The 16,434-nt window shown below is 46.0% G+C and overlaps 1 protein-coding gene across 1 annotated transcript in view; it reads right to left on the reverse strand.

Annotated features, from left to right (window-relative positions):
• Positions 1–1,283: 1,283 nt before the first annotated feature.
• The window catches only part of LOC121349668 (potassium voltage-gated channel subfamily A member 6-like), a 58,138-nt gene continuing 42,987 nt past the window's right edge, over positions 1,284–16,434 (reverse strand). The window contains exons 5-8 of the mRNA XM_041460345.1: positions 15,788–15,863; positions 3,684–3,782; positions 2,969–3,010; positions 1,284–1,411 (exon numbers count right to left, since the gene is read on the reverse strand). The gene's annotated coding sequence lies outside the window, so the exon portion shown is untranslated. The remainder of the gene's footprint in view (positions 1,412–2,968; positions 3,011–3,683; positions 3,783–15,787; positions 15,864–16,434) is intronic.

Genomic DNA, 16,434 nt, shown 5'->3' on the forward strand with positions numbered 1-16,434 from the left:
CTCGCACAGGTTGCCCAGAGAAGCTATGGCTGCCCAGCTTGGATGGGGCTCTGAGAAAGCTGGGATAGTGGAAGGGATCCCTGCTCTGGCAGGGGGGTTGAAGCAGGCTGATCTTTAAGGTTCCTTCCAACCCAAACCATTCCATGACTCTCTGAAGGGGTCAGAGAAGCAGCATCCAGCTTTGCAAATGAGGTCATTACAAGCAAAGGTGGAAATTTAACCCAGTCCCTGATAGAATTGGGCTGACTCCCAGTGGGTTTGTTTTTCAGGAGACACCCAGTCTGGGTTTGGTAACTCTGTCTGCAAACACAGCTTTAGCTCTTAAGCCCTGATCTTCTTCCCAGCACAGATATGAAATCCAGCAGATAAAAACTGGGATCCTCTCCCTGCACCTTCCCCGATAAAGGAAGTATTTCTATTCCCTGCAGAAGGTTTGTGCAGAAGGTGGTTGTCTGTGTGTGCTGCTTGCTGTTTAGTTAACCAGTGTGCCAGGCTACAGTAAGCCCCAGTTTGTGTTGTTTGTTAAGGAATTTTCAGCAAAATTTCTGCTATAAAATATCACCATGGCAAAAAGAAACCTTTCTTGGCAATGTTTTCATTCAGTGAAAACTCTGGGGATGCAGAATCCTGGGTCCAGGAGGAAAAAACCTTGATAAAAAGCAGCGTGAAAGAGTCTATTTTCCTTGTGTATAACACGTAGGTTTACCTCTAAACACCTGGATTAGGCAGGGAACTTCATCCTGAGTCTCCTGTCCCTCCTTTGCTCCAGCAAAGGCACATCCAAAGGGATCTTTCTAGCCCAGGGCAAGTGTTTCACAGTTTTCCCTGCTGGAGTGTATCTAACCTGCATAAATACTTAAACACTTGCTGAGAGAGGAGAGCGTTTTGCAAGAGATTGATTTGACAGTGCCGTTGTTCAGGCGTTCACACAGGATGTGGGAAACTGAGGTTCAGGTCCCTGCCTCAATGAATATTGAATTATTTATGGAAAGAGGAGCAGCTGCAGTAGGGAGGAGTAATGCCTCTGGAGTTGGGGCACTTATGGGCATGTTGGAGAGGGCAGAGCAAGATCCCATCCCCAACTATCCCACATTCCTGGTGATTGTCCCAGCCATGGCTGGCTTACTTGCTCTGTTACTTCAGAGGAAACCTTCAGAACTTGCCCCTGTCCCACTGCAAAAGTTGTAAAACCTCTGTGTAGTACAAATTACTCCAGTTCTGGCATTTTTCAGCCTTTCAGACCTCTGTTTTTCAGTGTAAATATTCTTTTACTCTGTACAAATATTTAAAATGCAAATTAAAAGATTTCTATCTTCTCTGTGACCTCTCAAGGAAGCAGTCTGAATGGTCTGCTGTATTTTCAGCCTGGATTCCAGGGCCTACTGGTCTGGGCTTCTGAGTACTCCTGTGGCTGAGGAAAAAAAAATTTAAAAAAATAAAATTAATGGGGTTTATATTTGGTTTGGACAGTCATAAGGCTTGAGGTCAGGCTTACAGGAGCAATTTCCATAGACTAACAATCCCAAGCTCTGTCTTATAAAGTTCTTAAGGATCGGGAAAGGATTTTGTAAAAATAAAACACCCACTGTAAAGAAACATGAATATTATGTTCTCAGGCCTCACAACAGAGGTCTTGGCTTATCAACTACAGGCACTCTTCAAGGAGTCCAGGAGCTTGGGCTCACTGTTCCACAAGAAGTCCACATGCAGAGGTAGGAGTGGACATTATGTGGCAGATGGGGTGAACTTTTGAGTTTCATGGTGTCTCTGGACTTTCTTCCCAATCCTTTACTCTCCTTCAGTTTGTCACCCCCTTTTTATGCTTGCTGTTTGCTCCAGGTCAGAGAATTTATGATGTGAAATCTCAAAGCTTCATTCTTGCTTATGTTCACATAGCCATCCCAGGTAGTTTTTGCTTGGCCACTGTAGTCCTCAGTGTGACTTCAAGCCTGTCAGATCTCACTTTTCTGCTCGTTCCCACAAATACAGGTGTCCCTGGCTGCTGGCTTCAGTAAACACTGGTTCTCTTCAAAGCTTCCACCAGCTAAATGCCTTCAAAACCACAAAATTCTTAGAGCAAACGGGTTGTGCATATTCCTATCACTGCTTCCTCATCTGCCAGCTTGCTGAAATCATCTTTAACTTAGCAAGGAATGTAAAACTGAAGTGTTGCTATCCATCAGGCAGGGATGGATCTCTTGGCAGAAAGGGATAGCTCTGCTTCAAGGCAGGGAAGGGACATGGGTGACATGAGCACCCAAACTTCCCACCTGATCAGTGTCTGGGGCTCTGTGCTCAAAGGAGCTAAAGAAGGGCCCAGATCTGATAGACTGCTCCTAAACAGGAGATGACTGCCTGCAGACTGGAGTTAGGACTAGTTAGGAAAGGTCAGTTCCATGCCAGTTCTTTCCTAGCACAGGCAGTGACATTCCAGCTCCCAGGGATGCTCCCAGACACACACAAGTTTAACGTAACAGACACAGCCTGGTTGCCAAAACTGGCAGGATGGAGGGCCTCGCTTTTATCTTACTGAATTGAGAAAACCTCCAGCTTGTGGGGAAGGGTAAGATATGTCCTATTTTGTTGCTTTGTGAAAGACCATTTAGCAATAAACATGTAGCAGAGGAGGTAAAATTTGTTGCACAGTCCATCACCCTGACCTTTGCAGGAAATAAAGCTCTGCTTTGGAGCTCATCAACAACAACTCATGGCATGATTTACTGCTGGGGCTCCCTAATTTTATGCTAATGCAACTCTATTGATTTCTGCAGATTTGCAGTGGTATTACATGGGAGGAACATGAAAATAAACTGAGCACTCAGTGTGATGAAGGGACTTGTGTGTGACAGAGAGCTTGCCTGTGTTTTACAATTTTATCATCTGGCCTAATGAAAGCCACTACTTCTCCATGCATTCCTCAATGTCATCAGTCCAAGCATGGTGTTAGTTTAAAACAGTGATAAATTACCTTATCTTACTGCTGCCTGGATCTAAAGCTATTTGTGAATTACTGCCAGTAGGTAAAGAGAAAAAAGAAAAAGAAGTTAAAATCAATTCAGCAAATGCCCCTAAGTTGTACAAACAAAGGAAAATTTGTAAATGACCTGTGCTCAGCATATCTGTCACCAACAGGGATGACAATGTTTGGCAGTATTTTTCCAGCTGATTTGTAACCACTCTGGAGAGTAGTGAAAGTTGGCTGAAATTCTTGAGCTGCCACTTATTTTTCTATTTGTTTGTTGAGGTATTTTGTCTCTGCACTGAGCACAACTGTTCTCCTTTGGGCTGCTTCTCTGACTTTTGGTTTGTGCTGCAGAAGGAAAAACACAAATCCCTTCACAGCTGCTATTCTGGCTTATCAAAGACTTGCTTAAAACACATTAAAGTCAAAGAAAGGCTGCTGTGCAGCAGACACAGGATAACAGGGTGAAAAGATGATGTAAAAACAACTCCTTTGCAAAGCGAAGTTTAGAAAGAACAGTTTAATGTAAAGCAGAAAAAGACATACACATTAATTTAACTATATGACTGGGAATAAAGAGCACGAAGATTCTTCTTACTAGGGAAAAGTAAATCCATGGGACCTCCTCAGGTGGAAGAGTATATTCATTACATTTCTGGTAGTGGATTCTCAGTAGGATAGAGAAAGGGTGTCTAATTTTTTAAGAGAACAAACTTTGTACCTCACACTTTGTTCAGAATCTTTCTTTGGTCTCAGTGTCTGGCTGCTTGGATTCTTTTCCACCACAAGCTCCTGTGTACACTTTCTTTCAGGATGATGCCTGTCAAAACAAAATCATGAATTCAACCACTGGCACTTCCCTCTCTCCATCGTCTTACCCCTAATGCAAACTAGAAATTAAAAAAAGAAATTAAAGCTGTGCTTTTTTTTTTTAATAGGAAGTTTCTGGATTTTGGCAGAATATGGAATAGGGAATATGGCTAGGGCAAAATGATTACCCAAAGAGCAGAAAGAGGAGTTAGTTTAATGCTATAGGGAGAGAATAAAAGTACTACTAAATTTCTAGGAAATAATAGGAAAACAGTAAAACCATTTCCATGCAAGCTCAGAAGACCAAACAGGAAAATGAACTCGAGTTACTGAATTTCATTGACCAAGGCCAACATCTGAGATTCCAACAGGAGGAAGTTCATTCAGGGTGGCAAGGAATTGACCCACAGTTCCAGAAGCTGTTTGGATTCAGCTGACAGCAGCTCATTCATTCATTATCGGGTACAAAAAGGAATATTTTCCTTTCCCTGCATCCCTCAGCTCAGCCTCAAACAGCTGCCAAAGACTGATGAGGTACAGGCATGACTACCTAAAATCAGGGAAGAATTCAGGACACAAGGGAGAAGAGCTTTACTTAGGTTCCCATCCTAGCTCCCAGTTAGCCTTAGAACCTGCTGCAAAGGACCTTGTCTCTTGCCTTTCACCCAAGGTGCTGCCTGTGGAATATTTAGTCCCACAGCTGGGTTGGTCCTCTAGTACACGCACACGCTCTTGGTGCACTTCCAAAGGTTTTCTGGTCTGCTAGAGCATGAGGGGGAAGTAAATAGCACACACAAACTGCCTTCTCATTGCAAGAAGAGAAGATCAGACTCTCAGACCACAACAGCAGAGTGTGGCCAGTCCCCTGAAACCAAACATCGCCTCAGTCAATCTGGGCTCATTGCTTGCTGCTCTCCAGCATTATCAGGGAATATTATCACTCATATCAGCCCCAAATCCTTCAAATTCCACTGCAAGATGTGGCAGATTTGGCACCCAACAAAGTAAAATGAACCCCAAATCTCTGCTGCTGGGGGCTGTAACAGGAGTAGGGGTGTGGAACTGCCCTTTTTCTCTGGCTGGAAGGGAAGGAGTGATGAGCACAGGGGAGCAGCTGCAGGAATCCCAAGCTGTGCTTCCCATTTCTTATTCTGCTTGGGAAACTGGGAGATGCTCAGGAGTGAGTCTGAGGGGTGGGGGAGCAAAAGGATTAGGAACAGGAGACCTCTGGTGTAGGTGTGGGAAGCCCAGGCACTGTGCAGCTGTGAATCCAGGGCTGACATCAGGCACAGGACTGTCACGTTTCCACTCTGCCTGGAATTACCTCACTACCAGCAACTCTTCCACAAAACCTCTTTCACACCTTCTACCAATGTGTAAAAGTAAACAAACTCCCACTATGGGTAAAAAAGCTCTGCCAGTGTAAGAAACCTCTAGCAGGTTTTTTTTTTAAGCTGAGGAAAAAATCCACAAAGATTGTGCTGGCTTGTTAAGCTGTATGGGCATGAGGATTTTGTGACCAGCTCTCACTTTTCACAGGATTTATCCTGACTTCCCATAGGTTTGCACAGGTATATTGCAAAATATCCCTTTATTCCCTTCAAAGAGAAACATTTTTTCGTCACCAGTATTTGCTCTACAGTGGGTTGAGCTCATCTTTTGTGTCCCTGCAAAACTGAATGGAGAATTACATGGGATCACATTTGGGTATCTGTGAGATTTGGTGGGTACAGAGGCATATCCATAGGGTGAACCAAATTCCATTGTTTCTTTGATTCATTTCCAACCACCAAGGGTAAGGCAGTTAAACATGTAAACTCGACTGGGATTTTAATCCAAGTTTTCCACAGAAAATTTCCATGGCTTAAAATCATGTATTTCTTCAAACAGTAACATAATAATAAAGTACAATACATGCCCCCACCACAAAGGAAAACCAAAATCTACAAAACCCTAAGTGTTTTCAACAATTCAAATGCTGGGAGCCCTTGGATCCAAAGCAAGCAGGATGTACTTTGATTTGCCTCCTGTTCTTCAGGGCATTTCTGTCTAGTGTAAGAGCTCAGTGGGAATAAGAACATGAAATGACCTGAGAGAAAGCTGAGTGCATCAAGGTCTACATATATTTCAAAAAGTGGTAGAGAAACTGTTGCCATAAAAAAGTTAATCAGCCTTGCAGCTGGAGAAGAAAACAAGGGATAAAGATTTTCTCATAACTCCAAGGTCCTTCGCTACACAGACAGCTCAGGCTGATGCTGAACAGGGCTAAAGGGCTTGGCGAAGGCATGCACAGGGACACCACCTGCACCACATGATTGTTGTATCACTGCTACTCTGCACTTCAGAAAATCATAAAATCACAGAATTATTTGGACTGGAAGCGATCTTAAAGTTCATCCAGTTCCATGCCCCTGCCATGGGACAACTTCCACTAGCCCAGGTTGCTCAGAACCTCATTCAACCTGGTCTTGGACACTGCCAGGGATGGGGCAGCCACAGCTGCTCTGGCCAACCTGTGCCAGGGCCTCAGCACCCTCACAGGGAAGAATTTCTTCCCAACATCCAATCTAAACCTGCTCTCTGTCACTGTGAAGCCATTGCCCCTTATCCTGTCACTCCAGACCCTTGTCAAGAGAGAGCTCCATCTTTTTTGGAGGTTCCCTTCAGGCACTGGAAGGCCACAAGGAAACTGTTTAAGAAAATACCTTTCTTGCATTTCAGGACACTGGAGAACACTGGAGCTGTGACAGTGTTTCAGGTCTTGAAGCGCGGGTGTAAGGAAAAGAAAGAAAAGTTTGCTTCATCTAGATGTGGAGTGGAGAATGATTACTTGTCCCCTCTGCCTTCCTATGTCACACAGATGCAGGCAGTGGGAAGAGTTTTGCTGAGGGAACTCTCAGTGCCGCCGTGTTTGCCTCAGAGAAGATGTGTGCAGGTGTTTTAGAACTGTGCCTGTCTGAAGGGGATAAACAACTGAGCTGTTTCAACTGGTTTAAGAGCAGGCAAATTTCATAACTTGCACCCTGCAAACAAAGATATGAGACCAAATGGAAGAAGTTCCAGTTCCGTTAACAGAGGATGCACCACGCATTCACGCTTTACAGTTCCCTCTGTCTCTGCTGACTTGGAAAAAACAGTAGCTAGGCAAAGTGTGGCTTCACCTGGAGACACTGCTCCATGGTCCTTTCCATCCTGTGGATTAAATTTCCTTGTGAAGCCATCAGAGGATTGCACAGGCCTTTGCTAGGACTGCAGCATTCGCGTGTGAACTGAGGAAGATATCATCACTGAAACAATTATAATGGTCATTTTTGTATCCTCAGGGAGAGACAAGGCATGTTTAATATGGCACCTGGCTGTGCCTTGGCAGCCTGCAGGTACATCCCTGTCCAGGGGGCACCAGGCCCAGCATGGCCAGCCCGGCCCGGAGTGGGAATTGTCCCACTCTGCTCTGGGCTGGGGCAGCTTTGGGTGCCACAATAGTAGGAAGATCTAAAGCAATTACAGAGCTAGGTCGGGGGAGGTTTAGGCTGGATTTCAGAAAGAGATTCTTCCCCCAGAGGGTGGCTGGGCACTGAACAGGCTCCCCCAGGCAGTGGTCACAGCACAAAGCCAGACAGAGCTCAAGAAGTGTTTGGACAGCACTCTCAGGGCACATGGTAATTCTTGGGCTGTCCTGTGCAGAGCCAGGAGTTGGACTGGATGATCCTTGTGGTTCCTTTTCAGTTCAGGACATTCTATGATTCTATGAAACTTCTCACAGTAAATCTTCAGCAAGTTACAACACATAATCAGTCCTCCATTTCCATTTATAGCCTAATTCCCTTGATCTTTCTAGCACTAAGTGGTTACCACTGTGTCATGCAGGCCCAGGTGACAGCAGTTCTTCCAGGCAAGAGAAAGGTGTTGTCAGAAGAGGAAGAAGACTTTGGTTTCTCCAAAGGCTACAATGAGTTAAGCAGGTGCAGCATTCCCATTTCCACACACAGATGGGAAGATGGAGCCAATTCCATGCAGATGGTAAGTTGTGTAAACAAGAAATTCCTGTTCTGCATCAGCCTGCTGATGTGCCTCCTGCCAGAGGGCATCTGCAGCCTGAGTGCTGCCAGTTTCCATCCCGGGCACTTCCCCGCTTCCACCAGCACTGCTTGTACAAACAGGGAGAAGGCACCGCATCCCACCATCCCTCCTCTGCTCCTTCAGGCCCAGGAAAGCAGGAAATCTACACATTTATCACGCAGAAAAGAACTTTGGTGACAGTGGAAAATATTACACACAGCCATAAAAATAGTCGTGTCTCCTACCCAACAACAGCATTATTTCAATGTGATGGATGGCTTAAACCAAATAAAGTCAGTTTCAGAGGCAAGCCTTGACCTTCAGGACTCTGTATTAGATATGTAAAGCTTCATCCACCAGGGCTCTCAAGCAGTTGTTTAAACATGCAGAATCTTAATGAAGTCAGCAATGCTCCTGATGTGTTTCAAGCACTCTTTGCTGGATCCATGCCCATAAAACAGCTCTGCTGCCCTTAACTGTGGAGATGTTTAATGGTGCAGGTGCCACACAGTGGAAGTGGTCACCATTCCTGTCAGCCAGAGGGAGATGAGGGCATGTTTTAGGCCAGGTTCAAATAGTACTGGTTTTTCATCAGTTTCAGCAGGGCTACTTCCATTCCAAATAAGACCAGCATCAAAGTTGTGCCTCCTCCCAAAAGCTGAGTTATTGTTGGTGTATTATTTACATATTTAGCCAAGAGAAATTCACAGTGCAGAGTCTATTTTAGCACTAGTCTTGGAAGGGGTCTGCTATAGCTGGCATTATTATATATGTGAAATTCCAGGTGGACATCTGACCAAAGTACCAACAAGTATTTTCAATCTCCATGGAATGTCTACTAGTGGTCTTCCAAAACATCTTCCTCAGACTGCCTGTGTAGCTCATTCTTCCTTCTATTCATTCTTCCAATCTCTGACCAGTGAAAACATGGACACCATTATATTTACCCAAGCTCATTTGCCATCTCAGCTGGGGAGAGGCTGAGATGCCAATCAGGCCTGTGACAGTGCCTATATTGCAGGCAGGCTGTATGGGTTGGGTCTGCAGAACAGGAAATCCAGGCAGTGCTGGCTCCTGCAGCCCAGTGACACAGCTGATCGCCAGCCAATGCTGCTTCAGACAAGGAGATCTCTCTTGCCTCCGTTGGCGATCATTGGGATCTCCATGATTCAGAGCAGTTGCTTAATCATGGACATCTGATGCCATGTGAGGCTGACAAGGATGTTCCTGCTCTGACTTTCAGTTCCTACTGCAGAAGAGTGCCACACTCCATGCTGTAATTCCCCAAGTACCTCTGGGATACCCTAGGAAGCTGACTGCTTATTTATTTCAGACCTTGTTGCTCTAGAAGAGCTGGTGGTATCAAGGACCAGAGGTTTTTGCTCTGTCCTCTCAAGAGAGAGGGACCCAGTGGGACACATTTACCACTGACATTGACACATGTAAGAGTTGTGTTTGTTTTGAAACCAAAAATCCTGTACAAAGAGCCCCATTGCTTATGAGAGTTATTAGTCAAGGTAGTTTTAAACCTTGTGAATTAAATACTCTGTTATAAAAAATAAAGCCTAGTGGTCAGAGAGTTGAAAGAAGCAGAATATTCAGTTATTCAAAACAACCAAAGGAAGTCCATTTTAAAGGTATTGATGAGACTATTTCTCCCAGACCACCAAGCATCTGAGACATTCAGATATCCAGAATAGAATACACTGCAATTGATTTACCTGATCTATGCAGGCTAACATAACTGGAGTTTTAAGTAATAATTTATTGATAGACACCTATTTGTGTGCACTATATAATCCTGTGAGATTGTGGCATATTTCTTCAGACACAAGGGGTCAGACAGTTAAGAAAATCTGAGAGCAGAGAGGATGCAAACACAACGATTTTTTCATGTGATTTTTGCAAAGCAATATAGAAAACACCAAAATAACAAGATCATTGCTTTTGTACAACAGAACAGTGCAGTCACTATTCCTGGGTGTAGGACTGACCTCTGCAAAGAATTTTCGATTTGCTGTTTCTCTAGTGGAAAATGGCTACTCTGCTGCCATAAGCAAGAAGTGCTGTGTGAATTCAGCTGCTGATGTGTTGTCTCTGAATCTGTTCACAGCTAGTGAGGGTTGGCAGAGCAGACTTCTGTGGGTCAGGCAGGCATTCTCTTTTCCACACAGCGCTGGAATGCTGCTGTGCAGAGGTGGCTGCGTGGGTTGACAATTGTGGTGCTGTTGACTCTGATCTGTCCACGATGGCATCTTTGTACACAGCTGTGAAGAGAGCCCTTGTCAGGCTCATTACCATCTGGGCAGAGTCATTCGCAGAGCAGAGCCAGCCTGGCTGAATGGACAGACTGCAGGAGGAGATGATGGGGAGCAGTTCTGTGGAAAGAGACCTGGGGGTCCTGGTTGATGGCCAGTTGGACATGGGCCAGCAGTGCCCTGGAGCCAGGAGGGACAGCCCTGTCCTGGGGCACCAGGCCCAGCATCACCGGCCAGGCCAGGGAGGGGATTGTCCCACTCTGCTCTGGGCTGGGGCAGCCTCACCTCCAGTCCTGGGGGCAGTTTTGGGTGCCAAAACATAAGAAAGATCTAGAACTGATAGAGAGTGTCCAAAGGAGGACCACCAGGATGGGGAAGGACCTGGAGGGGAAGTCACATGAAAAGCAGCTGAGGGCATTTGTTCTGTTCAGCTGGAGAAGAGCAGACTGAGGTCAGAGCTCGCAGCAGTTCTGCAGCTTCCTCATGAGGGCAAGGGGAGGGGCAGGCCGTGATCTCTGCTCTCTGTGACCAGGGACTGGACCCGAGGGAATGGCTGGAGCTGTGTCAGGGGAGGGTTAGGTTGGATATCAGGGAAAGGTTCTTTCCCAGAGGGTGGTGGGGCACTGAACAGGCTCCCCAGGAATGGTCATGGTCTCAAGGCTGCCAGAGCTCCAGGAGCATTTGGACAATGCTCTCAGGCACAGGGTGGGATTGTTGAGGTGTCTGTGCAGGGTCAGGAGTTGGACTCAATGATCCTTGTGGGTCCTTTCCAACTCAGGATATCCTGTGATTCCGTGGCCATGTCAACTGCAGGGAACACTAACTGAGAACAAGCTGATTTTATGACAATGTAGCACAAATGGGTGGGTGACAAATTGCAGGAGAAGGGGGCTGATCATATATCCCAAAAAGCTAATGATACGCAAGGAGATAGCCAGCCATCCCACAGCCTGGTCAAGGTGAAGACAGGTAGGAAGGTGGGTGCCTTCTTACTTGAAACTAAAACCCAGGCAAAACTGATCTCTGCTTAGGTTTGATTACCAGCACGAATCTCAGGTTGGGTTCATCAAAGTTCCAGGATGGGATCTGAGTATTGAGTGAAATCAGCACTCAGATTTCCAGCAGGTCCAAGTCATGCTTAGACTCAAGCTCACCTCTCAGGCTGGGGATCTACAGTTGCAGAAAGGAAGGTGATGAACCTAAGTGGTTTTAGCTGGAAACCACTCCAAACTAAGATCTGGAAAAGTGCTGTTTTCTATTATCTGGTTATATGAAGAATAAAATGGTGTAAAAAAAAAAAAAAATGTAATAGACCAGCTTAAAAGTGGGGTCCTGCACAATTTTCCTCTGCCTCTCCTCAGATTTTGGATCCTTGTTCAAGCTGGAAACTGGAGGGAAATTTGATTTGATTTGTTTTGTGGGTATTGTCATGTTGGCATTTTTTTGGCTTGTGTCTGCTTTCCAAATTGGGACATTACATCAACATTTGCATTTTTATTCTTATTTTAACGCATTCTCAGGCTCACTTTCAAGACAAGGACTTGAAACCCCATGTGTATTTCAAACTTTTTTTTTCTTCACTAGAGTTGATTTCAGTTTTTATTTTCTCTGACTGAAAGAGGACAAATAGAACAGGTATCATTTTGTCAAACTCTTCTGAACCACATGTACTTAGACAGATAAGGGCACAGAAAGGACCACGTAGGTCTGGTTTTATCAGGATTAAAGCCTCCAGGAGGGCAAACATAGAAGGCAGTGTGCCAGGGGTGACCTCAATCTCCTCTTCTCCAGCTGAACAGACCAAGTGCCATCAGCTGCTTGTCATTGCTCATTACCCTGTTTATAGGTGTGCGTCAGATCTGATGTTGATATCTGTGTCTCTAGGAACTGAAATCATAAATTGAGTCAAGAGTACTCCCCTAGAGAGATCAGCATGCATCCCACCTCTTCCCCGTGTCCTGCTGCATGACATGGTATTATCAACATAACAGGGATGTTTATTTGTGTCCAGGTACTGCTGCTCCCTTTTCCTCTTTCCCCTGGGGTCAATTTCTACAGCCAGCCTCACCAGGACTTTAAGGGCTTTAAAATATCCTACAAACTCTGCAGGACTGCGCTTGGTGTGAACAATAGAGAATGTTTCTGCTCTGGACCTCATCTGGACCTCCACCAACAAGCCAATGCTCAGGTTGCTGTTGCTGTGCTTCCCATCTCATGTAGTTTAAAAACACTTTCCTGTTCTCCCAGAGCTCCCAGGCACCTTCCTGCTCCCTTCCTGTCTGCTTGGTGGGCCTGCTGCTTTGCCAGCACTGTGTTCTCTGTGCCTGCAAGCCTACTTCTGTACACACCAGACCAAGAAAGTTCTCTAGTGCCACACCTGGATGGACAGAGCCTCCCATCTGCCCCACTCTAACCCACTCTGCAGATTTGGGCTGGTGCTTCCCACCAGCAGAAGGCAAACTGCGGCACAGGAGAACACCTGAATCACAGAATCATTCTAGTTGGAAAAGACCTCTGAGATCATGAAGTCCAACCTGTGACCAAACATCAGACCATGATACCCAGTGCCACGTCCAGTCTTTCCTTAAACACTTCTGAGGATGGGGACTCCATTATGACCCTGGACAGCCCCTTGCAATATTTAATCACCCTTTCAGTAAAGAAATTCTTCCTAATGTCCAATCTGAACCTCCCCTGGTGCAGCCTGAGGCTGTTTCCTCTCATCCTTTCCCTTGTTCCCTGGGAACACCTGGCTGTCCCCTCCTGTCAGGGAGGTGTGCAGAGCCAGAACATCCCCCCTGAGCCTCCTTTTTTCCAGGCTGACACCCTTTCCCAGCTCCTTCATCTGCTCCTCATAGGACTTGTGTTCCAGACCCTTCCCCAGTTCCGTTCCCTTCTCTGGACACACTCCAGCCCCTCAATGTCCATCTTACAGTGACAGGTGCAGAACTGGGCACAAGATTTGAGGTGTGGCCTCACCAGTGCCCAGTACAGGGGGACAATCACTGCTCTGATCCTGCTGGCCACATCACTGCTGATCCCAGCTGGGTGCCATTGGCCTTCTTGCCCACATGTTGCTTCACATTCAGCCACTGTCGCCAGCACCTCCAGGCCCTTTCCCTTTCCAACCATTCTTCCCCAGACTGGAGGACTGCAGGAAGCTGTTGGGGCAAAGTGTAGGATCCAGAACTTGGCCTGGTTGAACCTCAAGTTCTCCCCAGTGACCACAGCAGTCTAATTGTCTCCTATCTTTGAGACCTTTGCCTCCTGAAAACAGTTGATAAGAAAAATCCCTTGCTAAGGCAACACCTCTGGCAGTACAGGGAACTATGTCTGAGTGTCCATCATCTGTGAGGACAGCCAGCACTGCTCTGGAAGGCACTGCAAAAGGCTGTGTCCTCTGGGAACAGAGTGCCCCCACTGAGACCATCCCCAGCCAGTCAGTTTTGTGTTATCCTCATCTGGCATCCCTTGCCATGCAAGCTAGGGGCTTTCCCTCCCTGCCCCCAAATCCAGGGCTGTTTTAGGTTACAGTGTAAGATGTAACCAAAAGTATGTATTCTGACACCATCTTCAGAAGCTATTAAAGGAGGTGGGGCAATGTTCCTTATCTCCTTCATGACTCATCCCTGATAACTCCAGGGGTTTTCTTCTGTTAATGGGCCATCGAGTCTCACTGCATGACTGATAAAACTACATCATCCCATTGTGAGATACTCTGCCCAGGGGGAGGAGCCAAGCATTCCTACCTGGATGTAATCTGAGGCTTGGAATGGCACAGGCAGACTGATCCACTGCATTCCCAGAGGACAAGAGCTATATAACCTCCACCGGACCTTCAGAGGAAGACCCAACCCTTCTACAGGATCACTGCTTCAGCAGAACCACATCTATCACTTCAAGAGGACTGCAGACACCATTAAATGGGACTGCTACTGCCACCCTGACCAACAGGCTTTCAGTTCTGACTTGGGATCTCTCATTGGTTTGTTTTCAAGCTAGCACAAGGTCTGGCTGTAATTCATGCAATGCTGTTTCAATTTCTTTCCCTAATTCCAGTTTTCCCTAGGGGTTGCTCCCTGTAAATAGGCTTCCTTCAGCAATAATAGCACAAGGTGTACATTTCTCACCTTCTTTACGAGCCCCTTCTGCCTTCCCATATTTTTATGGTGTTCTGATCTTTCTGTACTTAATTAGGTAATACCTTTTCAGAACCCATCCCCCTCCAACTCTAAATTGCTTCCCCTTTCCTTGTGCTTCCCCTTTTGCACTTAATTTTTTGTCTTTCCTAATTAATCTCTTGCAATGCTGAGATGCTAATAAAATCAGAGGGAGAAAGGATTTTTATGGGACCCAGAGCTTGTTTGAAAACTAATAACCTTGCTAAAGTAGATTTAAGAGATGCTAGGTGCAGTCTTGCTCTCAGTGCAAACCTTGACTCAGCACATATGCAAACAGGCTCCAAAAATAGCTTGCACTTTTCCAATTCACATGTGATGCATGTGCCATAATTCTGCACTGTGCTTTCCAAATATAGCACTCACACACCATTGGCTGGTCTAAATCCGTGGACATTTAGCTTTTTCAATCCAGGCATCAAAGCACGTGGCTGCACAGCTTTTTCATAGAGGGATTTTTCTCCTGGGCACCTCCCCCTCTATTCACAAAAATAAAGAGATTTATCCCCTCCCCTGTGCAATTGCTTAAGATCCCCGTGGCAACTGCAGAAACCCCTCGTGAGGAGAAGTGACATTAGGTGTTGGCTCAGAGGTATTTTTAGCTTCTTGCCATTCTTTAGCTTCTAGCAGCTGGAAGCAAAGCGGTAACCTGTCACCTTGAAGCCAGCCAATTCCCCTGGAACAGCAGCAAGGGCTCCGCAGACCAGCAACTCAGAAACCACAGCCTGACAAGCAGGGCTTGTCTGCACGTGGATCTGAGCAAGGAGCTCGATTAGAGACTGAATGAAAGCCTGCTCTCCTGTATTTCAGGGATGGAGACTGAATGAAAGGCTTTTCTCCTGTATTTCAGGGACAGACACTGAATGAAGGGCTTCTCTCCTGTGTTTCAGGGATAGACACTGAATGAAGGGTTTCTCTCCTATATTTCAGGGGAGCAGGTGAATTTCTGGGAAAGGACTGAAAAGGCAGAGCACTGATCTGATCACTGGGATCAAAGATGGGGCTCTGAGCAATCTGGGCTAGTGGGAGGTGTCTCTGTCCATGGAGGGGGGTGGAACGAGGTGAACTTTAAAGCCTTTCGACCCAGACCATTCTATGATTCTGTGATGACCATTTCTTTGGAATAAAGCAGCTAGGGAGTTGGGGAGCTATGTTTGCATAGTCCAGCACAACTCCAGGGCACTACAGGTCCAGCGATGCCTCACAAGTTTCCACCTACACTTCAGATCATGGTTACACACCCATTGTGGTACAGGCACAGGAATAGGACACAGCAAGAGTCTACACCCCATGAAGGGACACTGCAAATTCTTTTGAGGACTTCTGTTGCCAAAGCAAATATGACACAGACATAGAGCAAAAGCACATAGTGTCCATTCAAATGCAGCCCCAAATGTACAAGAATAACTCTGTCCCACCAGGCTTTATTTCAGAGCAGGTGCTGTTCTTCCTGCAGCTGTGGTGAGCAGCTCCCACATCTGCTATCAACAGTGCAGTAGAAATGTGAGGAACATCCATACCTTCTTTCCAGTGGTCCTGCTGGATGATTCAACACTGCTTTAATCCCATATTGGTGGTCATTAATTGTGCAACAGCCTGAAGGGAGAAGACACGTGATACATGAGTCTTATCACTTAGCAGATAAGGTCTTCAAGTGCCTGTAGTGGTAAGAACATATCTGAAGCAAAGGACAGCATACCTTCTTGGGGCTGTGCTGTGCAGGGCTAAGGGCTGGCCTTGGTGAGCCTTGTGGGTCCCCTCCAGCTCAGGAGGTTCTACAATTCTATATTCTGTGATCTCTCAGGCTGATAACACTGATATGTCCTCCAAGCTTGAGGAAAGGAATTTAACCTGCAGAAAATCCAGGGACTGAGAGACAGCCTGGGCCAAACTTATTTGGGATCAATACCGCAAGGTCCCAAGTACTTACCGACAGCACACTACACCTCCTTTCCCTTATCTAAATACCCTGCTACTACCACTACCTTGCTTATCAAGTCCTGCTTTACACTTACTGAACTCCAGCAGCTTTGCTCCTAAAATATACCGGCACACAAATATGCTGGCATGACTCAGAGGTGGTAACATCAGTGGGGATTTTTTGCATAGCAGCAATGTTTAAAGATGAAAATTAATGCAGCTACTCTAGGGGCAGAGGGAGAAGTCA

This window comes from Pyrgilauda ruficollis, unplaced genomic scaffold, assembly GCF_017590135.1.
Source record: "Pyrgilauda ruficollis isolate IOZ18807 unplaced genomic scaffold, ASM1759013v1 scaffold142, whole genome shotgun sequence".
In the NCBI taxonomy this organism is placed as follows: Eukaryota; Metazoa; Chordata; class Aves; order Passeriformes; family Passeridae; genus Pyrgilauda; species Pyrgilauda ruficollis.